The sequence below is a fragment of the Mastomys coucha genome, unplaced genomic scaffold (genome assembly GCF_008632895.1).
Source record: "Mastomys coucha isolate ucsf_1 unplaced genomic scaffold, UCSF_Mcou_1 pScaffold17, whole genome shotgun sequence".
Lineage (NCBI taxonomy): Eukaryota > Metazoa > Chordata > Mammalia > Rodentia > Muridae > Mastomys > Mastomys coucha.
Window position 1 is genome coordinate 18,187,471 of NW_022196899.1, and position 26,864 is coordinate 18,214,334.

The 26,864-nt window shown below is 37.8% G+C and overlaps 1 protein-coding gene and 1 pseudogene across 2 annotated transcripts in view; both read right to left on the reverse strand.

Annotated features, from left to right (window-relative positions):
* Naaladl2 (N-acetylated alpha-linked acidic dipeptidase like 2) overlaps window positions 1–26,864 on the reverse strand; it is an 880,490-nt gene that overhangs the window by 843,321 nt on the left and 10,305 nt on the right. The gene's annotated exons all lie outside the window — the stretch shown is intronic.
* LOC116094831 lies at window positions 13,966–24,466 on the reverse strand (annotated as a pseudogene).

Below are 26,864 nucleotides of genomic sequence, written 5' to 3' on the forward strand. Positions count from 1 at the left end.
GAGCACTCTCCTCGTTTACACAATACAGGAAGCAATTCCACCATGCCTAATATGCATAATGGAAGCTTTGCCTACAACAAAAATAGCTGACGAGCAACTTGGAAAGATGTGGAACGAAACTGTTTGTGAGAATTTAAGGGCAGCAAAAGCCTGTGTTTTAAATGAAGACCACTGGACTTGCCAATACGCGTGTGTGGTAGCTAGTTTATGTTACCTTGATGTAAGCTAAAGTCATTTTAGAAGAGTAAACATCAGTTGGGAAAATGTCCCAAAAGGTAAGCTTGTGGACAAGTGTCTGGTGCATTTTCTTGACTGATGATTGATACGGTAGAGCCCAGTTCACTGTAACAGAACCAGCCCTGAGCCAACCATCCTAGATTCTATACAAAAGCAGGCTGAGTATACCAGGAGGAGCATGCCAATAAACTGAGTTCCTCCATCAGTCCCTGGGTCCCAGTTCTTGCCTCGAATTCCTACCTGACTTCCTTCGCTGGTGAAGTATGATGTGGAAGTACAAGCCAAAGTAAACCGTCTCCTCTCCAAGTCATTTTGTTCACAGCCATATAAACCGTAAGCACAATACCTGGTAACTTCTTTAAATGATATCAAGTGAACAAGTTCCTATTTTATTATTATTCTCCATTAAAAAATATTTTAAGATCATAGTATCGTTACATCTGTTCCCCTTCCTTTTTCTCACTCCAAGCCCTCTGACGTAACTTCATTTTCTTTACTTGTTGTTGCTCTTTTACTATTACTTTCTCACTTTAACCTGCAGTTAGAAATGCAACTATCAGTTTGATGCTTATTATTCCATACTGCCATGATTCAAATTAAAATTCAAATCATGAGATGATTTCATAATCAAATATCAGTGAAAAGAAACCCATGTATTGATTTATGAGCTTCCTAAAATATGTATATGCTAGAATAATAATGGCCTAGGATATCAAATCTTAATCAGTTGATAGACAGATAAAGAATCATGAAGAATACAGTGGAATTGCTACCATCACAAAGCCATAGCCTTGATGGCTTATCATCAATCAGAGGTAGCTGTTCCTGGCTGTCATAAGTTAAGGAAGACCAAAAGGCAACAGTGTTAGATTCAACTGAGAGATTTCCTCATCCTTTCAGCCCGTGAGATTACCAGCCCCCTTCATCTATACGCAGAGGGTAAAAGAGATCTCAACAATCTTTGCTGTAAGTATCAAGGGTTCTTGTCCATTCATCTGCGCATATCAAGGTACAATCTCTGGAGTGAACCTATGAAGACCTGAGGACTCTGGAAGGTGATTAGAGTGTCTGTCTCTACCCCATTCATGAATCAGCACCTTCATATTTGAAGTTTTATGGGCGACACCTGTCTTCTGTCATGAGGACATATTTATAAGAGCTTAATCAACTGACAGAAACAGTTCTTTAAATAGTAGATGTAATAAGAAAATAATCCAATCAGGTGAAAAGTATGTAACAGTTAAGGCTGCATGGGCAAGACTTATATCCTATGACAAACGAGAAAAAAAGGTAACTAGAAATTTTACACGGAGAAAAATAAACACATTTACTAAAGAAATGACAGTAATTATAGCATGAATCAAAAAGTCACAGCTAAAATTCATCTAATCTCTTATATAATATAAGATATAATATCTCTTTAAATGTTAAATTATGGAAAAATACAGAAAAGAATACAATATGGGGAATTTTAAAGTCATCAATTTTTGTTACAAAATAACAGTCAAGTGAATTATGGTGCTGGTGGCATGGTGGGTTGGGACTGTCATTTACAATAGTACAGGGAAAGAAATATCAACTGACTTCTACAAGTTCTTATTTCAATTTCCTTATCCCAAGTCCTGAAGATTTTCACATCTACCCACCCTCTGCCATTTTGAGTATTACAGAGCCAAGACTGGTAAGTATTAGGTCTGAGAACTTTAATTCATTTACCTAATTTATCTTTATTTCTGTAACCAAAAATTTTCTATGTAGCTGCTTTGTTAGCAGCACAGTATTGTCATGTCTTAAATCTAAGAGTTGATCAGGTAGTGAGACAGGTCGGATGTTCAAGATGTTTTCGTGATTGGTTCTGTGTTTTTTGTTTTTAGTTTTTAAATTACATTTTTGTACATGTAATAGTTTGGAGCAGCTGTTGTAACAGTGTTCTGTTGGTTTAATGAGGAGGGAGTTTAATGAGAAGGACTTTATCCTTCATATCCTGAATAGAAAACTATCCTGGCCATGGAATGGCATTGCCAAGATGTAGATGGGAACTGTCAACCAATGTACTGTTGCACATTATTTTAGGATTCCAACTCGGTTTTGTTATTGTTGTTGTAGTTGTTGTTGTTGTAGTTGTTGTTGCTTGCCTAGCCATCCCTTTCCTTCTGGTATTGTAAGGGAATCCTATGACCAAGTGTTCCCTGGTTCACCTCTTCCCCTGTGTACACAGTGCAGCAGTTATTGTTAAAGAGAAATGGACAAGCCATGCTTTCTCACACCATGTGATGTATGAACCACACTGTCATTTGACCTGTGATGTTACCCATGTGAAAACAAATTTTGAACAACCCCCACAGAAGAACAGTTCTGTTCAAAAAATAAAATTCAAACCATTTTTTTCATGATTAATTAGGATGTTACACTTCATAAGTAGAAGAATTCATTCTCAGACAAGGACAAAACCTCTTTAGAAATAATTCAATTCCTGATTCAGCACTAGAAAGTATCTCCCAGCGTGAAGCTTATGCTGAGCACTGAGCACTAGGAGGAAGTTATATGAAGAGTCATTGCCAACAATGTCTTCATTTATTCCCACTTCTCCATTGTAAAGATGAGTGTTTATTTTCGCAGAATCATTGCATTTAATTGCTATGAAAGGCTGGTCATTCAGTTATTCCCTACCATGTGTTCTTTAAAAGTCATTTCTAAACTATGCTACATTTAGAGATTGAATTACATCTACAGGCTGCCTTCCCAAAGACAGACCTAATGTTTAGGGTGACTCCTACTGAGCACACAGATGAAAACAGCCACTGGACTTTTCAGTTTGCAGTATTTCAAATGGCAAATATGTAGCTTGCTTGGGTTCTCTCTCTCTCCCTCTCTCTCTCTCTCTCTTGCTCTCTCTCTCTCTTCTCTCTCTCTCTTGCTCTCTCTCTCTCCCTCCCTCCCCTCTCCCTCCCCTTCTCCCTCTCCCTCCCTCTCTGTCTCCTTCTCCCTCCCTCCTCTCTCCCTCCCCTTCTCCCTCTCCCTCTTCTTCTCTCTCTCTCTCTCTTTCTTTCTCTCTTTCTTTCTTTCCAGCTTCAGTCATCCCTCTAGGAGGATGTCATCCTCCTGTGACTTCACACTGGTAAAGCCTTTTTCTGTACTCAGCATCCAGTCCTCAGCTCCTGAGCCTATGGGATCTGCAACACCTGCCCACTACATCCTCTTCTGTTGTTCCTGTTCAAAGCATGGCCGAATTCTTAATAACCTTTATCACTTGAGAATATTGCAGGGTCTTATGTCATGTGATTTCCTTTGAAATAAAACCTTTGCCTTTGGTTTTCAAGAATTCTTTATTTCTGCTCTAAAAAGTTGATTATATGCAGATATGTACTGTTAGTAGCTCATTGTCACATTCCCATTCCACTGCATTAACTTACAAAACCATGAAATGTTTATCCTTTCCTCACTTTATGTATCTACACAACAAAATATGATGTCCAGAAAACAGTTGGAAGCATGAATATAGAAATCACAGTGTTTTTCAAATTAAACTGGCTTCTGCCTCTGGTCTCCACATGCATGTGCACACACACAAGCATTTAGAGTTGAAAGCAAATTCACACACACACACACACACACAGAGAGAGAGAGAGAGTGAGAGAGAGAGAGAGAGAGAGAGAGAGAGAGAGATACAGACAGACAGACAGAGACAGAGAGAGAAAGCTGTTATTACTTAGCTAGGTGATAATAACTCATCACAATTCACAGAGATTTTCAAAATCACATTTCACTGATCATGTACTCTTCAGTGTTATACAGAAGCTAAATAGAAAAATAATTGTATGCAACAAATATGTGGAATTCAATCAGTGACATTTAAATCACAGTAATGATGAAAATCGGGCTATGGAGAATTAAGGCAAAATGTCATTAGAATCTAGATATTAATAAAAGACCAGCAGTGTAATGAGCAGAAAGGAATGACTCAAAGATCTCTGTGTTAGTCCATTGTTTACATAAATGGTGGTTTATTTCTTTGAATATTTAAGACAGAAAAACGTTGATATCTATCGGGGTCAGCTGAAGAGCAAGAGAAGCTCTTATTTGGAATAACAGAGTAAGTTTCCACTACTTATTTTGGCTGTCATCAACAGCATTTAGAAACATTTGCCTAAACAGTCCTTCCAATACATATTTAAGAAACAAATGCAGCTTTCACTGAAATTTTAGCATCTGCACTGAATTCTAACGTCTGAAGGGGAAAGAGGGTGGCTATCTCAGTGTGGCTATCTCACCAGATAACAGTTGTAAAGTAATCAGCCTTCCCTGTCCTTCCCTTTTTCAATATCAAATATCTTTGGCACATTAGACACACTAAAGTAAGCCACCATTTTTGTTTTAATAGTTCTTCAAGGATAGAGTGTTCGAAAATAATTGTGTCAGTTCCATGACAGTCATGATAACTCTTTTATAGATTTCTGTTTTCAAGATTTTGTTTTTATTAAGGACCCCCATTTAGAAGTGGTGGAAATCTGTTTCTATTAGGAGAGTAAGGGTTATATTAGGATATTTGAAATTTCAAACATTTTATCTGAAGGCAGGTAGAATGATATGGTTTCTATATGGACACTCCTACGATGCATATCACCTTAAATACAGGGCAAAACCAGGCTTTTCCTGAATTATTCCAAAAAATGAGTCGTTAAAATTTGGGTTTTAAAAGGAAAATATGTATCTCCTGATTAAAACATTTCCCTTGAGGTAAATATAAATTTTTATGTAATTCAGTTATTTGCTTCCCCAAACCTCATTAGACTAATATCTTCCTCTAAATCACGGCATCTGAAGTGAAATATAAGAAAAAATCTGATTCATAGAGTCTACTACAAAGGGGACATCCCAGAAAGGCTGTGAAAAGAATAGAAACTGTTTCACTCCGTAGATGTCAATTGTAGTGTGCTTCAGCACTGTTAAAGCACGGACTGGAAACAGTTGTATCATAAGTAAGCACTGTTGTAATAACACGAGCATTCATTTAGCTTGATATCCTTGTGTTCTCATTGGCTAAAACATCGTAAGCATCAAATTTGCAGGATTGGTTTCCCAGTACATAATATAAATATGCCGTATAATATATTGTTGTGAATTATTGATAAATGTAATGTCATATTCAAATTTCTAAAATTGTCTGCCAAAGGTCATTCTGATTTTGCTGATGGGTGTATCAGACAGAGTTAACTGTTTCTCAGCGATGTCTTTATATTTTACTAGTTTGTGAATTTTATACAAGTGAAAGTCATCCTCCCCTGGCTCCCACTTCTGTCTTCAAGTTTTGCCTGTTTCTGAAGAACATTCATGAAGCTAGGAGAATTTTGTAAAGTAAAAATGATTCTCTTAACTTGTATAGCAGCTAGTAAAATAAAGACTCTACCCTCACAGGAGAAAAGCTGCTGTCTATTAGAACAGTATGTCACAGATAAAACAAATAGGTAAAGGATTAAGTAAGAAAACAGGCGTTTTACAGTTGTTTGTAAATTTTACATAAAATATAGACAAATTGAACTTTATATGAATTATACCTTTATTTATACTATGTTGAGCTTAAGGAGTAAGCATTTCACCAAAAATGACCAAGTTGATAATGCTGGAATATCGTGGTCTATATAGACGTCAGAGTGTACAATCTGTAGTTCACACACACAATCATGATAAGCTGTAACATTTTAAACTCCATAACAATTTTTAAAATGGTAGAGAACTTAGCATGAAAAGAGCAGACAATGGAAACTGCAATTCTAAAGATAAGGTCTGGATCAGACTAATGATAGAATGAAAAGTTGAATGAATATATTTATATTTTTTTCATATGATACATGTATCAATTCTTGACATTTAAGGATATTAAGATTAAGCTCAGTCTGGATTTGAGGTGGAACACTAATCCAATATGAGATACTCTTAGATGTGGAAAAGGACACAAAGTCCTTTCCCTGACAAAGAAGCTATTTTTAAGATGATACCTGCTGGGGAGGGGAAAGTAAATTTGCTTTAATTGAGTGTCACTGGGTATATCAACCACTCTCAAGGGCAGAGCCCATGCCCTGGATGCAGTTGGTGAACACAAAATGAGGATTTGGTTATTCTGCATGGTTTTTTCCCCTCCTTTTGTTATGTATGAGAGAGAGAAAAGATGACAGAGAATGAAGTTGGTTATGTAAGAACATGAAGAAGATCTGGGAAGAGTTGGGGAGGGGATAGAATATGATTCAAAAATATCGTATGTAAAAATTTAATAAGATTAAGGGAAAAAATACCCAGAACACTAGTGATTGATGGAACAGATGGACAAACACACACACACACACACACACACACACACAGATACACACATTCACACAGATAAATGCACAGAGAGAGATATACATGAACATACAAATGAGATCCTGCTATGGAGAGAAGGTGGCCACTAAAAGACACAGACTAAGATTAAAGTCGACAAGACAAGGTTCACCAGGGATTGCCAGAAGACACCAGAATCTGGTAAAGGAGATATGTAATACACTCTCCCTCATAACCTTCCTAAGAACTCAACTATATCAATTTTGGGGTTTAGAGTTAGGGGCTGAAGACTTGAGAAAGAATAAATGTCTGTAGCTTGAAGCAGGTCAAATTTGTAGTGACTTGATACAGAGAGAGAGAGCTAGTTGAAAGAGAGAGCCGAGAGTTGGATTACGTTGGAGATTTTCTAGAATGTCTACGTCATGCACTGACCAGAAGCTAGAAGAAGGAAAAGAGTAGGAATAGACATAGTAGAAGACAACTACAAACAAAAGCTGAAGACAACTGAGACTGCCTTCAGCTTCATGGAAGTCGTGAGAAGCTGTCAAAATCTGGATGCTTCTAGAGTATTTTCCTAGTGGAAACTAGAATTTTCCACGGTGGAAACATAACATTTCTTTCTTAATATTCCACCAAACTGGAGTAATGGTATTACTCCCAACTGAACTATTATTTCCAGAGAATTCAAGGGAAGCTATCAAGAGAATAGCTATTGTACCTTGGGCAGCTCGCTGTTGCAGCCCGGAGCTCTCTCTCTCCCTGCTGCTGAGGCCTGTGGCAGGGCGCATTAGTCAAGAATGAGGAAATGTATAAATGAGATAGTTTATTGTAGGAAAGAGAAGATAGGCCAGTCAAGTAGAGAGATGGAAAGGAGAGGAAGAAGAGGAGAAGAGAAGGATAGAGAGAGAAAAGAGAGGAAGAAAGCAAGAGAGCAAGAAGGCACAAGAAGAGAACAAAGAGCAGGAAAAGAGAGGAAGAAGGCAGGAGAGGAGACAAAGAGCAAGAGAGAGCAGGAGGGCAAGAGAGCAAGACAGGAAGAAAAGAAGCAAGAGACAGAGGCGGGGGCAAACTGCCCCTTTTATTTTGTGAAGCATATCAGTCTTTGGGACGAGGCATGCCTGGCTATGGTCAGTGACTGTGAGTAGGGTCCAGTTGGAATGCTGGGAGCTTGGGGCATTGTCTGCCTGATAGAGCACACATCTCCTACGGGGGCAGCTGTGAGGGTTTGTGACTGAAACAGCAGCCAAAGACTCAGTCAGGAGTTATAGCCGAGCTCCTTCTAACCCCTGCAAGCAGAAACTGTCCACTGAGGCTCCAGAACTCAAGGCCAGTTACTCAACTGAACCTAAGTTGCCTGAACAGACCACTGCCCCACAAATAACTAATTCTAGATATTCCAAATATAATAAGAAATGGAGAATGCTTTGTTAGCGCTAAGTGTCTCAGGATGATCGGAAATGAAAATAAAAAGATGAAGGTAATTAGCATATTGTTCATAAGAGCTCACTGTTGGGGAGGTGTGCTGGATTAAAGAGATATAACCAGGTTTGATCCTTGGATACGGTAACACTAAGTAAAAAAAAAAAAAAAAGCATAAATAGATAAAGTAATATTTGCATTTCACAAGGACAGAGCAGTACAGTGTAGGCAAAAGGAGAAAGTCTACAGCCTTACTTAGAGGGAGGATAGAGGGAGAGCCGGAGTTAAAATCCCTTGATAAGAGCAATATTGGTGAACGGCTAGAGCTAATATTGAGGAGAATGAACTTGGGAAGAAATACAAGGAACTAAATAAGGTAAAGATGACTCTGGTTTTCTGAGTGTGGGGGGACACCCTGAAAATTGTGCAAGTAAAATTTATGATCGTTTAGAAGCAACCATTCATATAAAGTATAATACTGGATTTGGAAGGATGGAATTCAATTAAATTTAGATAATTTTAATTTAGATAAGAAAATAATTCACATCTCAAAATTATGAAAGAACCATACAGCCAGCAATATTTTTTTAAAAAAATTGTTATGATCCAATTGTACTTAAGTGTATATGTATTAAAAGCCAAGGTCATTGAAAACAAGAAATTGGTTCTTTTAACTTTCAGACTAGAGAACAACCTTCATGGAACTGTGGGAAAGGGGATTAAGGAGGGAGTCTGCCTTTGACAAGATTAAGAGGGAACGAAATGTGGTTTCCTTATCTTTGCAATTAGAAGTGTCTATAGACATGGTGTTCTTTAATAAAGTAGATTTATTATACTCAATCTTAAAGCCACATTAACAAAGGAAATACAGTAAATACAGAAGGAAAAGTATTTGTTAAGAAAAGAATGACATAACCTAAACTTCAAATATGTACGTTTTTGTAATATTTGTGGTTTTTTTCAGAGCAACATGCTCAAACTCAGGAAATCTTAACCACTTTTATTTGAATAAGACAAAAATATCTCTATAGAATGATTTGATAGGTTGCCAAATCCAGATTATAAGATCTATCAAATAAAGAGAAAAATATTTGAATGAAAAATTGCATTATTAATAGAAAACTTTCATCTGAGTTTTTCAACTTGCCATCAGACATTTTCTATGTGGTGAGTTTACAGTATTTAATTAAATAACCACATTCTTCTCTTTGAAGTGGTTGATATAGGTTTATTTTTGAAGATATTGTTAGGTTGCTATATATTATGACTTAATTGTAATGGTATTTTAAAATTAGATACTGAAACAAATTTGATGGGCCCAGAATTTTATGCTCAGTTTTTCAATTCATGCTATGAAATAATTTACACATAAAGGTATTATTTAAACTTAGGCCTTGGTTTCAGAAATGACATAAAACAACATTACAGCTAAAAACATGTGAATCCTTTTAGCTATAATGATTGGTAGTTCCAATTATTCTATACTATATCTGTTTATATGAAATTTACTGTCTTTTTAGAGAAAACTTCTCTCATTTTTAATGAGGACAAACTGCTGTCATTAAATTATGCAACAGTTTTACATTAAGCTAAAAATCTCAATTTGTAGCTTCCAGCTATAGTTCTTAATACTTTCTTTGTATAATTCTCCTTAAACAGCTCACCTTTTTACTTTGTATCACACATGTTTAAACACTTAGAGATATGTGAAGACACTAAAAATTATTGCTCACTGATGGAAACAAGATGTATTTGTAAAACTGAATAAAAATGATACTTGAACAAACATAAGAAAATCTGATGTGCAATAGAACTCCAAACTAAATGTATTCAAAATGATCCCTTGCTTTTGTTATTAAGGTTTTATAAGACATGGGGGGATAGTTTAAAAATGATACTTCCAGAGCTGAGAACAAAGGCAGTAGTAATATTCTTCTATCCCAAATGCTGATTTAAGATAGATTATATCAATTAGAGATTTTAACAAAAGCTAACCACTTAATCTTCAGTAACATAATGACCAGGAACAGAAGTCTGTTAAGTTTTGTACTGCTGAAGACATAAACTTGGCAACTATTATCCAATCTTAAGGTAATTACACATTAATAATTAAATATAATAATTACATGTAATTTAATACCCAATCTTCAGTTAACTATTTGTGTAATTTGTTTAATATATATATATATATTATAATATATATATTATATATATATATATATAAGCAACTTGGCATTATTTGTGATTATGTGTGTCTATGTGTGTGTTTCTTTGTGTGTGTGTAGATTCATGTGTACAGAAAGGGCCCATGGGCACCTGTGTATACATAGATATGGAAGCCAGACAGTCAATATCCAGAGTCATTCCTCAGAATCCATCCACTTTGTTTACTGAAACAGAGTCTCCAATTAGCCCAGAACTTGCAGTATATGCAAAATGTACTGGCCACTAAACTCTAAGGATCCTTCCTTCTTCTCCTCCCCAGCACTGAGATTACAAGCATGCACCACGTGATTTAGGCTTTTTATCCATGTACTGGAGAAGCACCTCAGGCCCTTATGTCTCCATGCAAGTACTTTACTGACTGAGCTTTTGTATTAGGTATACAGATACTGGTTTCATATTTAGTACTAATGCTCAAGGTAAACGAAACATGGGGAAGTAACAATTTAGTCCTGTTGGTGAGATATTATTTTGATCTGATGTTGTTTGTGAATGTTTAATCAAAAGTATTCAATTTTTCCTATTACAATATTTATACTGAGAAATATACATCTTTTATCAGAAATGGAAAACCAGTTATTTTTAATACAAAATGATGCATCTGCGTCTACAGGAATATATGAAGATGTCAAGTGAATTATACACTTTGAATACTGAAAAAGTTGAAATAATCTTAGTGATACAGGAATTATAGATTACTCTGAATATATAATTAACTGTATATAATCTGTTTCTTATTAAAAGTTTATAAATAGATTCCCCTGACACCTCTGCTCCTCCCTCCATCAGACCTGTTACAGGTCTGTCTCCCTTCCTCCACCCATTTTTCCTATCCACTGCATTGTCTGGGAACACCAGCGGTTAGTCAAGGTGGAGATCCTCATTCTTCCTATACCACCCTGTCCACCTTCATTGGCTAGTTGGCTCCTGAACCATACAGGCATGCAGACCTACATGTCTGGAACCATACAGCCCAAGGGTGCCTATAAGAGGCCAGCCACACCACGATCATCAGTGTTAACCCCGCTCCCAATACCTACAATAACAGGAACATCCAGGGACCAAAATCATTCAGATGCCTAGGCCCTAGAAAGAACACGGTCAGCAAAAGCCAAGGCAATATGATATCTCCAAAGCACAGCTACCATAGACACAAGCAAATGACAGTAAATCTAATCTTATAAAAGTGATAGAAGCCTTCAAAGAGGAAATAAACAAACTGCTTAAAGAAACATGAAATAAAAGGCAGATAGAGGTCTTTAAAGAGGAAACAAATAAATCTGGTAAAGATATACAGGAAAAGACATTTAAACAGGTGAAGGAAATACATGAAACAGTGTAAGAAAGTGGAAATAGAAGCAATAAGAAATCACCAACTGAGGGGACTCTTGGACCTGGGAAACCTAGGGAAGAGACCAAGAAGACAAGTACAAGCATCAACAGAGTACAGGAGAGAGAAGAGAGATGCTCAGGCATAGAAAATACAATATAAGAAATTGATTCATCATCAAAGAAAATGTTAAATCTAAAAATTTCCTGACACAAAACACCCAGGAAATCTGGGATACCATGAAAAGACCTAACCTAAGAAAAGTAGGAATTGAAGAATCCTAGCTCCAAGGCCCACAAAATATTTTCTATAAAATCATAGAAGAAAATTTTCTCAACCTAAAGAAGAAATGCTTATAAATATACAAGAACAGCAATTATACTGGACCAGAAAGGAAAATCCTCCTATCACATAATAACCAAAACACAAAATCTACAGAACAAAGAAAGAATTAAAAACAGCAAAGGAAAAAGGGCAGATAACACAACACACACACAAAGGCAGACCTATCAGAATTACACATTAATTCAAAACAGAGATTCTAAAAGGTAGAAAGGTCAGGACAGATACCTTGCAACCCCTAAAGAATAACAAATGGCAAACTACGTGACTATGCCAAGTAAAACTCTCAATCACTGTAAATGGAGAAAACAAGATATTTCAAGAAAAATTCAAATTCAAACAATATCTGTCTACAAATCCAGCCCTACAGAAATTACTATATGGAAAACTCCAAAGCAAGAAAGATAACTACATTCAAGAAGACATAGGAAATAAGTAATTCTGTACCAGCAAAAACAAGCAAAGCACACACACTCACACACACACACACACACACACACACATACACACACACACTAACACCACTAATATCAAAATAATAGGAAATAATAATAACTTACTAATACCTCTCAACTCCCCATTAAAAGACACAGGCTAACAGAGTGGATGTAGAAACAGAAACCATCATTCTGCTGCATACAAGAAACATGCCTCACTCAGTAAGAAAGACAGATACTACCTCAGAGTAAAGGGCTGGAAAAAAAAAGTTTTTCAAGCAAAAGGACCCAAGAAGCAAGCTGATATAGCCATTCTAATATCCAATAAAACTAGACTTTAGATTAAAATTCATCCAAAGAGACTTCTCAAAGGACACTTCATACTCATCAGAGGAAAAATCTACCAAAATGATATCTCAGTTCTGAATATCTGTGACCCCCAAACAGGGGCAACCATTTGTTTTGTTTTGTTTTGTTTTGTTTTGTTTTGTTTTCCACTGTTAAAAATATTTTTTAATCAAAACCTGAAATGTTAGCATTTAGGAAATCATTTCCAATAGTCTTACAGTGAACTTTATTATACCTTATGTAAGCATGGAGATGCTTTTTTTCAACTTTGGGACTAAAGAAAAAGGGTAAAAGAGTTCTGATGAAAATCATGAAGATCGAGTCAAATTCTCATGAACTTTGGCAGCGAAAACCATCTGTGTGGACAGATCAGGACAGAGGCTTGCTGCCCACTTCCCCCATCATACGGCCAAACTGCCCCTGAGGCATATATGTCAGGCTTTCCCAAGCCAAAGCATACCATCCAAGGTCTCAGCACAGGGTTTGAATGTGAGTCTTCGACTATCAAGACCTTTTAGTCACTTTCAAGATAGTCAGTCACTAGTCCCTGTCTTAGCAGTAGTCAGGCCACTCTCTCAGAGGTGGCTGTCTCAGTGGGAGGAGGGGAAGTCTATACTGCATGGGGATCAAAGGCCTGGCTGGTGCAATCTCACTGAAGCAGCTGATGCTGACAGGCAATGGCAGGTCTACTGAAAGCTAAGCTGAATGCTAAGGCATGAGGTGAAAGTATGAAGAGCCAGGGCTAATCCATCACCCACCAGTTGCTTTCTGTAGGACTAAAACAGCCAAGATCTGCTTCTAGAGAAGGGAAACACTATGTGGCTTTGTAAGACATACTGGTCACATTTTGGTTTAGTCCTTGATCAGAACTCTAATAGAACTTAAGCCTGGCATGGTGGTGCACACCTTTACTCCCAGCACTTGGGAGGCAGAAGCAGGCAGATCTCTTGAATTCAATGCCAGTCTGGTCTACAGAATGCTTCCAGGATAGCCAGGACTGCATAGTAAGATTCTGGGTTTAAAAAGAAAAAGAAAAAGAAAAAAGATAGAAAAAAATCTAAAACTTAATGTTTTGTACTTATAAAACTGTCATTCATCTTATGAGTTCCTACAGATAAATTATGAAGAAAAATAGACACTACATGTTTATAATGATTTCCCTGGGATCTGCCACTTAGCCTGGGAAAATACACATTAAATTTAATATTTTACTTCAATTCATTCTTTTTCCACCCTGTGGTTTTCTAAGCAACAGGTACTAAGCAAGGTAATATAATTACTGGGTAGTAGAATAAAATTTTTCTTGAGTCATGTTTCCGTGTAAGAACTTCATGAAGGAGTATCTGTCATTAACTAGCTATGGTGTAACACACCTGTAATTCCAACACTCAAGGAGGATGAGGCAGGAGGAAACTCAAGGTCAAGTCAACCCGGACTATATATGAGACCCTATCTCAAAAACTTGAAGAAAAAAATTTTAAAGAGAAAAATGTGTGGTGTATCTTGTTATATTATAAATAGAAGAAAACTGGAAATCTGGGTTTATTTTGTGATATGTATGTATGTTCTAGGATTAAAACTGAAGCTTTATACCTACTAAGTAAGCATGCCCCGGGTTTGATTTTGTAACTACAGTGGTTTGCAACTGTTTCCTTAATAGATATTGCAGAAGTAGGTCCAACATCAGTCCATATGTAGCCCTTCTCTGGCCAGGTGGAAACCGTGAGAAATGGTGAGGACCTTGACTTGAAATACTCAGAAGACACGTGGCAGACAAATTTCAGGTACTCCATTTTCCTTGGAGGATCTTCCTCTGGCCCTATTATATATCATGCAGGATCAAATTGGTCTCTGGGACTAGCAAGGGTAGGGATGAGCCACGTCAGTGCAGCACTCTTCTCACAATACTGGTCCTGAATAAAGCCCCCGATCTGAGCATAGTTAGGCTTCCCATCTTGCTCATCAATCACAGAACCAACATCACCAATTTGGTAATATACTCCTTGTAGAAGATGGACTGTGCAGTGACTGTGGTAGAAACAGATTCACAAGCTTTGAAAGGGTTTTTAACTTAAAAATATGTCTACTCCTTTTTCATTTCGTGGAAACTTTCTTTTCACACACTGACTGAAATCACAACTGACTGAAATCCCCAGGAGACAAACTCCCTTTGGAGTCATAATGTCTCTTGTCCATGATCAGGTTTTAACCCTGATACTGTAGACCTACTGGGGTAGACAAGTGCATACAATACACTATGGATTAAAGATGGACTTCAACAACAGCAGAAATACCAGAAAGCCCACACACTCATGGAAATTAAACAATTCTCTACTCAATGATCTCAGGGTCAGGAAAGAAAGAAAGAAAGAAATTAAGGTCTTTCTACAAGTCACTAATGAAGGCACAACATAACCAAATTTACAGGACACAATGAAAGCAGTGCTAAGAGCAAAGTTCAAAGCACTAAGTGCCTCCATAGAGAAATTAGAAAGGTTTCATACCAACAATTTAAAAGTACACCTGAAACCTCCAGAACAAAAGAAGCAAGCACACCAAAGAAAAGGAGAAGCCAGGAAATCATCAAAATTACAGCTGAGATAAATCAGTTAGACACAAAGTAAACAATAAAGAATCAAGAACTGGCTCTTGGAGAAATTCAACAAGATAGGCAAACTCTTAGCCAAACTAAAGAAAGGACAGAGAGATAGTATCCAAGGAAAATTAGAAATGGAAAGGGAGATATAACAACAGATACTGAAGAAATTCAAAGAATCATTAAGTCTGACTTCAAAACGTGTACTTCACAAAATTGGAAAATCTTAAGGTAATGGCAAACTTTATAGGCAGAAACCACTTATCAAAGCTTAATCAAGATCACGTAAGTGGTTTAAACAGCGTTGTCACCCCTCAAGGTATATAAGCAGTCATTAAAAGTCTCCCAAACAAAAAGGCCAGGCTCTAGATGGTTTAATTGCTGAATTATACCAGACTTTCAAAGAGATAATACCAACACTCCTCTAAACATTCCACAAAAGACAAACAGAAGGAACTCTTCCAACTTCATTCTACAAGGCCACAGTCACCCTGATGCTGAACCAGACAGAGTGAAAAAGAAACAGAACTTCAGACCGATTGCTGTCATGAACTCTGATGCAAAAAATGCTCAATAAAAATTTGAGGGTGAGGAGCGGGAGTGGGTGGATGGGTAGAGGAACACCCTTATAGAAGCAGGGGGGACAGGGGATGGGATTGGGGGCTTTAGGAGGAGACTGGGAAATGGGATAACATTTGAAATGTAAATAAAGAAAATATACAATTAAAAAAAAACAAAACACTCAAAAACAGAATCCAGGAATGTATCACAAACATCATATATCATGATCAAGTAGACTTCAACCCAGGAATTGCAGGGATGGTTCAATATACAGAAATCCATCAATGTAACCCACTATATAAACAAACTCAAAGGAAAAAAAATTACATGATCATTTCATTACATGTTGAAAAAGCCTAAAACAAAATCTAACACCTCTTTACGGTAAAAGTATTGGAGAGATCAGGAAGACAAGGGACATACCTAAACCTAATCAAAGCAATATACACAAAGTCAATAGCCAGTATCAAGCTAAATTGAAAGAAACTTAAAACAATTCCACTAAAATCAGGGATGAAGCAAGGCTTCATCCTACTTGAAATCCTAGCCAGAACAATAAGACAACTGAATGAGATCAAGGTGATAGAAATTGTAAAGGAAGAAGATGATTTATCTCTATTTGCTGACGATATAATAGTATACATAAAAAACTGCAAAAATTCTACCAGAGAACTCCTACAGCAAATAAACAGTTTCAGGAAAGTGTCTGGATACAAAATTAAGTAAAAGAAATCAATATGTCTCTTTCATACAAATAATAAACTGGCCTAGGGAAACAATACCCTTTACAATAAACACAAATAATATAAAATAACTTGGTGTAACCCTAACCAGAAAAGTGAAATATCTGTATGACAAGAACTTCAAGTTCCCAAAGAATGAAATTAAAAAAGAAATCAGAAGATGGAAAGTCCTCCCGTGCTCATGAATAAGTAGGATTAATATGATAAAAATGGACAGAACAGAACATTCAGATTCATTTTGTCAGGGTTTGTATTCCTTCACAAAACACCATGACCAAGAAGCAAGTTGGGGAGGAAAGGGATTATTCAGCTTACTTCCATATTGCTGTTCATCACCAAAGGAAGTCAGGACTGGAACTCACACAGGGCAGGAAGCAGGAGCTGATGCAGAGGCCATGGAGGGATGTTACCTACTGGCTTGCTTATCCTGTCTTGCTCAGCTGGCTTTCTTAGAGAACCCAGGACCATCAGCCCAGGGATGACACCACCCACAATAGGCTGGGCCCTCCCATCTTTATCACTAATTGAGAAAATGCCTTATAGCTCAATCTCATGGAGGCGTTTCCTCAAGGGAGGCTCCTTTCTGTGTGATAACTCCAGCTTGTGTCAAGTTGACACAGAAAACCAGCCAGTACACTCAAGATAGCCAAAAGAATCCTGAGCAATAAAAGAACTTTGGGAGGTATCACTATCAATGAACTCAAGCTGTACTATAAAGCAGCTGATAAAATGATAAAAAACTGCACAGTGTTAGTACAGAAACAGTCATGTTGACCAATGGAATTGAATGAAAGACCGAGAACCAAACCTTACAATGGATAAGTGAAATCATGTTCAACAAATCGTGCTGGTCTATTTGGTTTTCTACATGGAAAGGATGAAAATAGATCCAGATCTATCACCCTGCAAAAACTCAAGCCCAAGTTGATCAAGGACCTCATCACAAGTCCTGATACACTAAATCTCATAGAAGAGAAAGTGGGAAATACTCTTGAACACATTGTTAAAAGACACAATTTCCTCAATGGAATACCAAAGGCTAAGGTTCTAAGATCAAAAATTGATAAATGGGACCTCATGAAACTAAAAACTTCTGTAAGGGGAAGGACTCAGACAATAGGGCAAAATGGGAGCCTACAGACTGGGAACATATGTTCACCAACCCTACATGTGACAGAGGGCTAAAATTCAAAATTTATAAACAAAACTCAAGAAGTTAAACAGCAACATCCCAAATAACCCAATTAAAAAATGGCACACAGAGCTAAAAATAGAATTCTCAACAGAAGAATTTCGAATAGCCAAGAAACGCTTAAATAAATGTTCAAAGTCCTTAGTCGTCAGGGAAATGCAAATCAAAACAACTCTGAGATTCCATCTTACACCTGTCAGATTGGGTAAGATCAAAAACTCAAGTGATAGCGCATGCTGGTCAGGATGTCTAGCAAGGGGAAAACTCTATTTTTGGTAGTAGTGCAAAATTGTACAGCCACTTTGGGAATCAATTTGTGATTTCCCAGAAAACTCAGAGAGGTCTACCTCAAGACCCAGCTATACTACTTCTGGGCATATACCCAACTTATGCTTCACAATCGCACAAAGACACCTGCTGAACTATGTTCATAGCAGCTTTAATCATAAAACCCAGAAACTGGAAACAACCTAGTTGTCCCTCAACTGAAGAATGGATAAAACAACAACAAAAAAATGTGAGAAATTAAGACAAAGACATCATGGATTTTATAGACAAATGGATAGATCTTGAGAGTATCATTCTGAATTAGGTGACACAGTCCCTAAAGGACATGCATGGTATGTCCTTACAAGTGGTGCTCACTTCTAAGTGGATATTAACCAAAAATACAGGATGCCCATATTACACCCCAAAGACCAAAGGGAACTGAACATAAAGAAAGGCACAAGAAAATATGCTTGAGCCTTCCTTGAAAGGCAGATGGAGGTAGGGAACTGCGGGTGAGAAGGGAATAGGAGAGGAATTGAGGTAGGTTATGGGTTAGGTGTAGGGAGGGACAGGGGGATGGTTGGATAGTCTTAGAATGAATAGAATTCTGCAACCCACTGGGGCCTCGGGGATGGAGAGGGCATCTCCAGGGAAAGATGGAGACCTGAGATAGGGGAAGTACCCAAGATTTAATGGGGATGTGCTTAGCTGTGACTTCAAATTGTGGATATGAAGCCTTAGGAAGCTGCCTCCTGTGGCTAAGCAGAAATCCTGTTGACATGATAGGGACATCTATCCACCCACAAAACTCTCTACACTGTCTAAAAGAAATGCAGGAATTGAGGATGGAGCAGAGACTGAGTGAAATGACCAACAAATAACTGTCCCAATTTGAGATCCACCCCATGTTCAAACACTAGTCACCAACACTGTTAAGGATGCTCTATCATGCTTGCAGATAGGAGACATGGTTGTCATTTGAGAGGCCCCACATGACTCAGACAAAGGCATACACCCTCAACCAAACAGTGCACGGAGCTTGAATATACTTATGGAAAAAATGGGAGGAACTGTAGCCCCTAAGGTGATAAGCACTCCACAGGAAAACCACAACAGAATCAATTAACCTGGACCCTTAGGTCTCTAAGATCCTGAACCACTAACCAAAGAACATACATGGTCTAGACCTAGGCTTCCCGGTACATATGTAACACATGTGCACCTTGGTCTTCATGGCTCTGAGCTGTTTCACTTCAAGGTATCTGTGGTTCCTGAAGTCAGTTTTTGTGTATTTGTTGAAGAACTTCAGATTTATGTCAATGAAGTCCCATTTTTTTTCAGGACATGGCACTAATTGTTGTTGCAATATACAGTGCTAGGGGATTCAATTTATATAACATTTATATTCTAACTGTATAACACCCAACCAGTAAGAACATTCCAGAATTATACTGGACAAAAAACTACACACCCAGCAAATGTGAACTTTTGGTTCTGCAAATAACCTAGAAGAGAAGGAGTGGTCTGTTTGCACTGGGATAGAAGGCAAAGGATTTCTTCACATTCCTCTAATTAAATAGTTCTCATGTGCCCTAAACAATAAAAAGACATGCATTTAGAAATCTCCATGCTGAATTAGTCAACTGATAGTCCATGAATGCTACCCTGAAGCCTATATTTCTCTGAATTTCTATTCATACACTAGCATGCATGTAGAGTAAGCAGATATTTCATCTATCACCCATAATTTACATCCTTTATTTATATTATTAATTTTGAAATTCTAATATCAATGCATTGGCACTTACATTGAATTTATTTTGTTACATTTTAGGTTAGACATTTTACAGCAAGCGTTGTACTAAAAGTGTTCTTAAAGTAAGTTAGAGGAGATTGGATATTTTTTTCTCAATTGTGAATTTCAACAAGCTAGCCATTATTGCCTCCTGGCAGTTGAATAAGATGTCCAATTGTCAAAAAAGATCACGTCATTCAAGACAGGTACTGCTTGTCTTGCAGATAAAAATAGAACAACTGTAAAATATTAAAGTAGTAATAAAGTAAAGCCTGTGTTGCAAAGTCCTTGGTATATGCACACTATCTGTCAAGGTTATTTTAAGTGCTCCCCTTAATGACACTTTAACACACTTATAGATTGGCCTTACACCTAAAACCTCAATAGAATCTCACGAGTCTAACTCTTCCCATGACCTGCCATTCCCTTAAAATATCTATAGTGGTATCACATGTGTTTTCTCACCCTGAGCGGGTTTAATTTCTCTGCTATCTACCATCTGCAATGAAACTTGTCAATTTGGCAGGCAAGAGAGACAGTAATTCCCACGCCGCCTTCTTGTCCACTAGGCCAGTATTTTAACAGGGCGCATTATGCACAGTATGGGAAACAGGCATACAGAGACATTGATATGTAGTTCTCATGTAAGACTAAAATCATTACAAGACCCCAGTGCTTTCCAGAAAGAAAGCTCTTGAAAATATGGCTAACACATGTGAAATGCTCTCATGTTCAGTCTGTTGTATGCAGCTGAACGAGTGTGAAGATGGAGTGAAGGTAACACGCAACCATCAATCATGTCTATAATGTAGCTTGACTTACAAGTCTGCAGTAACCAGAGGACTAGAATCCAGATGTATGCCAGCTCAGAAAAGCAGTCATTACTCTGTCTAATGTTAACTGGGAATATAGGATAAATTAATACTTAAAATTCTCTAGATGCACCTTCAAACAAGTGGAGTTTTGTCTTACTACTTCCGTTTATTTGTTCAGAGGTTGAATAAGATTTTACCTACTCTGCTTAAATATTCCTGCCAAACAAGAAGCCTTGAAGAAATATATTAAATGTTGCTCACCTACATTCCAAGAATCAGCACCCACTATGCAGTAGACTACCCTACTTCCTTCTAAAAGTACACGTTTATATAATGCCAAATTCCCCTGACTACTTCCTGTTGAAATCACAAAGGTGACAAAGGTCCACTGTTTTATAAATACACGCACACACACACACACACACACAGCTCCACTGGAGGGAGGAAGCTATTCTATGGTTGAGAAACAAGCTTTGAGGACAGGTAGATGTTGAAGACTGAAACAAAAATAAAGTATAAATATTTTGCTTTGTAATGTAATGCTCTGTAAAAACGTGCCTGGAACATGTCTTTACATAGACTATACTATATCTGTGATGGGTGTAGAAGTTCCAGCACGTGTAGAATGACAACCCCCAAAGTAAGACATGGTTGGTAGTTGGAGGCTTGCAGTCTTAGTACCCACAGGCTACAGCAGAAGAATTTCATGTTTGAAGTGAGCCTTAGCTACTTAGAAAATTCTTTCTCAAACCCCAACCCTGAAAAAACTGGACATGTGTCTTCTTCCTTGTCTCTTTATTTCCTGGCTGTTACCAAGTAACAAATTACCGCCAATTTCATTCCCTTCAGGATGACCTTCTTCATTACAGATCTAAAACCAATGAAACTAATCAAGATCACCACACCTCCAAGCTGAAATAAATCAGGATAAATTGATTATTACAAGTATTCTGTCAAAGGAATGAGTACTAATTGACTCTATAAGCAAATTCATTTGGTAACATACACACACACACACACACACACACACACATGTGCGCGTACTCGCATTATATATATATAAATGTATATATATGTACATATATATATATATAATGCCAACTATATATATATGTGTGTATATACATACACAATGCCAACTGAAGGATTCTATACATAATGACGAGGGACATGATTATATGTAAAACAGACATGGGCTTGAGTTTTGATTCTGACTATATAGCGCCTATAGTACCTAACAGAGCCTTTGATGAAAGGGAGAATAAATGATCATTATCAAACAGTAGGTTTGACTGTTGAATCTGGTCAGATAGTCTACTGTTTATAGTGAGGTTAATAGAACTTCAGCTAAAGCTAGCTATGTTTATTGTCATTCATAATCTTAACCATTATTACAAGAGGAGAGAGTCTGTTTAACCCTAACAAAAAATAAGATGCTGGTCTCACAATGTATGCTATTTAATTATTTCTATGCTAAAATAGTAAAGGTAATAAAACATTATTTAAAACAAGATACATGTTTCTTTTGTTTGTTTGTTTTTAATGGAACTGTGGATTGGACCTGGGATTTTGTTCATGTTATGGAAATAAGGTACTATGTAACAATGTTCCATCTCTTGCTGAATATTTCATGTTGAGACAAATACTCACTAAGTTTCTGCCATGAATTCACTGTGTCGCTCAGGCAGCCCTTGAACTCTGTTTCTCCTGTCTCATCTTCCAGGATAATTAGAACCACTAGTGTATGCCACTAGGCCTGTCAAGGTAAAATGTTTCTTAAGTCCAATGTGTGTCTAGTTTTCTGCAGGAAAATGTTCAGACATTATTTTCAAGCCATCAAGCATTTCAGCTGCTCAAATACAGCAACCAAGTGTTTATTGCGCGCACTCTGTCTTTGATACCTTTGGAATTCTTCATTTTCAGCCTTTGTGCAAATTCTCCCTGGCAAGAAAGAAAACACTTTCTGACACAAGATCCTGAAGATCAATAGCTATTTCCCAAAGTTTATGGTATAATTAAAATGGGGAGCAGGAATAATTTTCTCTTCAAACCCTAAGGCAAAGCCTAGAATTATTGACTTAGTCAATGTTATGTGGTGGAACATTTTTTATTATGTTTATGGATAATATAAGTAAGTTTAAGTCCTTTCCATGTAATTTGTTAAGTTAGAAACACTAAAGAGGAAATACCCTTTACATCAGCAAAGCCTCTATTGTCTAAAAACCTCTTTAAGGTGTATTTTATAGAGATAAATCTGCACTCTTTAATAATCATGTGTGGTCACCTAAAATTCAAAGTGAAGGTTAATGGTCAAAATATTCTTGAATTTAGTGGAACCCATTTACTTCAAACTACTTCTGCAGGGCTTTATCACCTCTAATAAAAATGCCAGAACTGTATGTATGATGGAAATATCATTACAAGGTGAGTAGAGGTAGGAAAAGAAGAATCAGGATGAGTTCTTATAGACAGTCTACACACAGGAATGTAAGTGCTGCTATAAGGATCCATGAGAAAGCAGATATATCACCTATAAAACAAACTATTCTAAAACCTTATTCTTTCCAGTAGTAAGATTCAATACTTGCTAGTTTTCACATGTGCATAAATGGCAAATATTTGTAATACTTTACTAGACAGTTCTGTTTTTCTTTACTCCTCATCATTTAAAATGGTATACCAGGAAACTTTGACTATCAAGGGGCAAATATACATAGAGCTTAATTGAATTGTAGCTCATTATATTAGTGATTCTTGATGGTATTTTTTTTTAGTTTCATATTATGTTTTATTATTAAATCTACAGATTACAATTTAATTTCTGCTTGTCTTTTCTGTAAAATATACAAATTTTGCATTGCTGAAATCCAGTATTTATTATTTTCTCCCTCTAGGAAAGAAAATCTTCATCCTCAATAAGAAAAGGGAAGAACATGAACAATTTGCAGAAAAAGCAAGAATATATTACTTGCAGAAAAGAGGTAAAGTGCATGAGAGCTAACCTGTGGTGCTGAGTACACCCAGAATAAAAACCTAGATAATCAACGGCAAACTCTGAAAACTGGGTGTTTCCTCAGCTGTCTCCGCTTCTTATCTGTCATCATAGGAGATGACCTGCAATAAATGCAATGCAGTGTAGAGTAACAATCAAGAGGGTATAATGGCAGCATGTGGGGCAGTGGTCTGTTCATGCGACCTAGGCCCAGTCGAGTAATAGGCCTAGAACCCTGAAGTACCCAGCGGGCAATTTCTCTTCACGAGGGACGGTAGGTGTTCGGCCAAACTCTGAGTCTTTGGCCCCTGTTTTAGCCACAGCCTCTCACAGCTGCCCCCGCAGGAGATGTGTGCTCTAGCAGGTAGACGATGCCCCAAGTTCCTAGGATTCTAGCTGGGCCCTACCTCCAGTCATCTGACCAAGGCCAGACATGCCACAGAACGCCACGCCCCACCCAACATAAGGGGCTGTTCGCCCCCTCCCCTCTCTCTTGGTCTTTGGCCCTTCTCTTGCCCTCTTTCCCTTACCTTTTTCCCCTGTCTCTTGTTCTTTGTTCTCTCTTGCTTTCCCCTCTTGCTCTGTTGCTTTCTCTCTCTCCTTTCTCTCTCTCTTGTTCCATCTCATCTCCTTCCTCTCCTTTATTTCTCGCTACATGACTGGCCTATTTTCTCATTCCCATAATAAAATGTCTCATTCATACATTGCCCTCACTCAGCGGCATAGAGCTCTAGGCAGCAGGAGAGAGACACAGACCCCATAGCAGCACGGTAGACGCCAAAGAAGATTTGGTTACGGAAGTTCTGAAGCCTCCTTGACACATCGGGCTCTGTGGATAGGTATGACTTCATGATCACAGTAGGTTTTGTGGAAGGTGGCCGTAAAGAATGGAAACTAGTCAGGCACCTAGTTCAGTCTAAAATACCCAAGATTGTAAAGTCGATCATCAATGGGAGGAGAGGCCCTTGGCCTCGTGAAGATTCTGTGCCCCAGTGTAGGAGAATGCCAGGGCCAATTAAGTGGGAGAAGGTAGGGTGGCAGGCATGGGGAAGTGGGAAGGAACAGGGGTTTGTTCTTGTTGTTTTTGTTTGTTTCTTTGATTTTTGGAGGGGAGACTGGGAAAGGAGAAACTGTATGACATGTAAATAACTAATAAAAATAAATTAAATAAATAAATAAAATACCCTAGAGATGATATTTCAGAACACACATTAGTTCAGAAGATAAAAGTGGTTACAATTACAGGATAGTGCTCAAGCAGGCTATAAGAAGTGAAATTAAAGCCATGTGAGCCATCTTGGACATCATTGCTGTCATTGCCACTGTAATCTGTGGCAGGCTGTCCTGGTGACAGACTTTTGTAAAACTGAAAAGTATGATGTGGTGAGTCTCCTGGCCCTCCCTGGAGCCCAGTGCCACATTACCTACCTTTCTTCAGCACCATCTATCTCCTCAGCTCATCTGCTCCCTGTGAGAGATCCCACTTCATACTGTATGCCTCTTCCCCATCTGCATTGTACTTGGGCATTCCAGCCCACTAGTTTAGAAGTTGGGGTGTTAGAATAAAGATTAAAAAGGATACCCAGTTGCTCTTTCTGGTATGTAGAGGTGTGTCATTAGCACTGAAGCTCTCAGACATGACCCATGAAAGCTAATCCATCAGAACCTGGGCAAGATCAAGAGATTAGTGTGAGTGATTCACAGGGTGTGAAAGGACATGAGGATCATCAATACCCTTCTCTATTTTGAGCGGAGCATAGCCTACAATCTTTCCATTCTTATCCCCAGCAATGAAGGATTTATGGGGCCAATAAAAGCCATGATGGCAATAGTTCTTCATCTCCTGGCTTTCAGGAATCTAAGGGGGTTGCCACGTGCGTACTCATCGGGCCACCCGGCCAGTCATGGCAAATGCTCTTGTTGATAGCTTGTTAGACTGTGGAGCATGAACAAGGATGTCACACCCAGCCAAGCAACACTGATGCTGTTTGCTGAAAGCTGAGATCTCAAAACAGAGCTCATTTAGGATCGGGAAGATCTCCATCTTCTGTTTATTTTCAACAGCGATGTACAGAAACACACCCATCTCCATGCCAAGGGCTCTCAGTCATGTCTGAAAGGAATGACAACGATGTGGTCCTCCTCCAAGAACAGCTAGCTCCACCTGCCAGTCATTGTGCAAGTGAGAGAGCATACAGGACAACTTGATCAAGCCTGCATGGATTTGCTCTGCCAATATCTGTGTGTCCATGTATCCCAGTCGCCTGTTCCTATCAACAGCACCTCCATTGCAGCTTAGTTATGTCCTATTGTACCATTTTTTCATTACTGATGAGCAAATAAAAGAATAATACAAATTTTATATTAGTTAAGAGTTGCAGAAAAAAATCTTATAATCTGTGAATGATTAAATATTGATGGAATCATATTTTTCTTCGTTCAGACAATGCTGAATGAAGGGAAGTGGCCCTTGCCATCCCAAATATCATAGATCTCTCAATATCACTGTATGTGGATAGTGTGTGTGATTGCTTTTACAATGTTTCACAAATTGTCAAGTTACTGTGTAAAACTTTATTACCAGTAAAGACCAGAGAATCTAACGTTTTCCCAGAGACAGATGAATTTGTAGAAATGTATTTTCTCTTTTTGTTAAGTGCCAGAATACTAATATCTAGGTCTACAGGTAGAGAAAGCAATAGCAGACATATATGTAAGAATGCACATCTCTATGGAAAATAGTGTTAATTTTGTTCTCACTGCTATCTCACATTCAATGCCTCTACCTATTGGCTCCTTCATCACAGTTGCCTCTGACCAATCCTCTCAATAATCTCTCACAGCAGCAACACCTCAGAGAGCCCCACCAAGACTCTCAGGTTGGATGAACTCATTCACTATTAGGATACAAGCCATTAGACAGGAGGTCTTCCTTCCACTTTTCTCTGTAATTTGGTAAATCTGGTATTCCACCCACCTTCCTTGTCGTTAGTGTTGTGCTGGTGCTGTGACTCAGTGTCAGTACTATCTACATAATTGGGTGTTATAACCAAAACCAAGTTAAAATCCAAGCAGTGGAACGCTACCGTACAATTCAGGTCTTTTTCTGATTTGGAGATACTCCTTCTGCTTATGTTCTAAGTAGTTCTTGGGTGTTGTTAAAGATAATTCATTATATTTAAGCATGAAGGTCAAGAAAGAGAGGCATTCAGAAAGAAAGGCATATTCCAGAGCGAGAGTGGAGTTTTC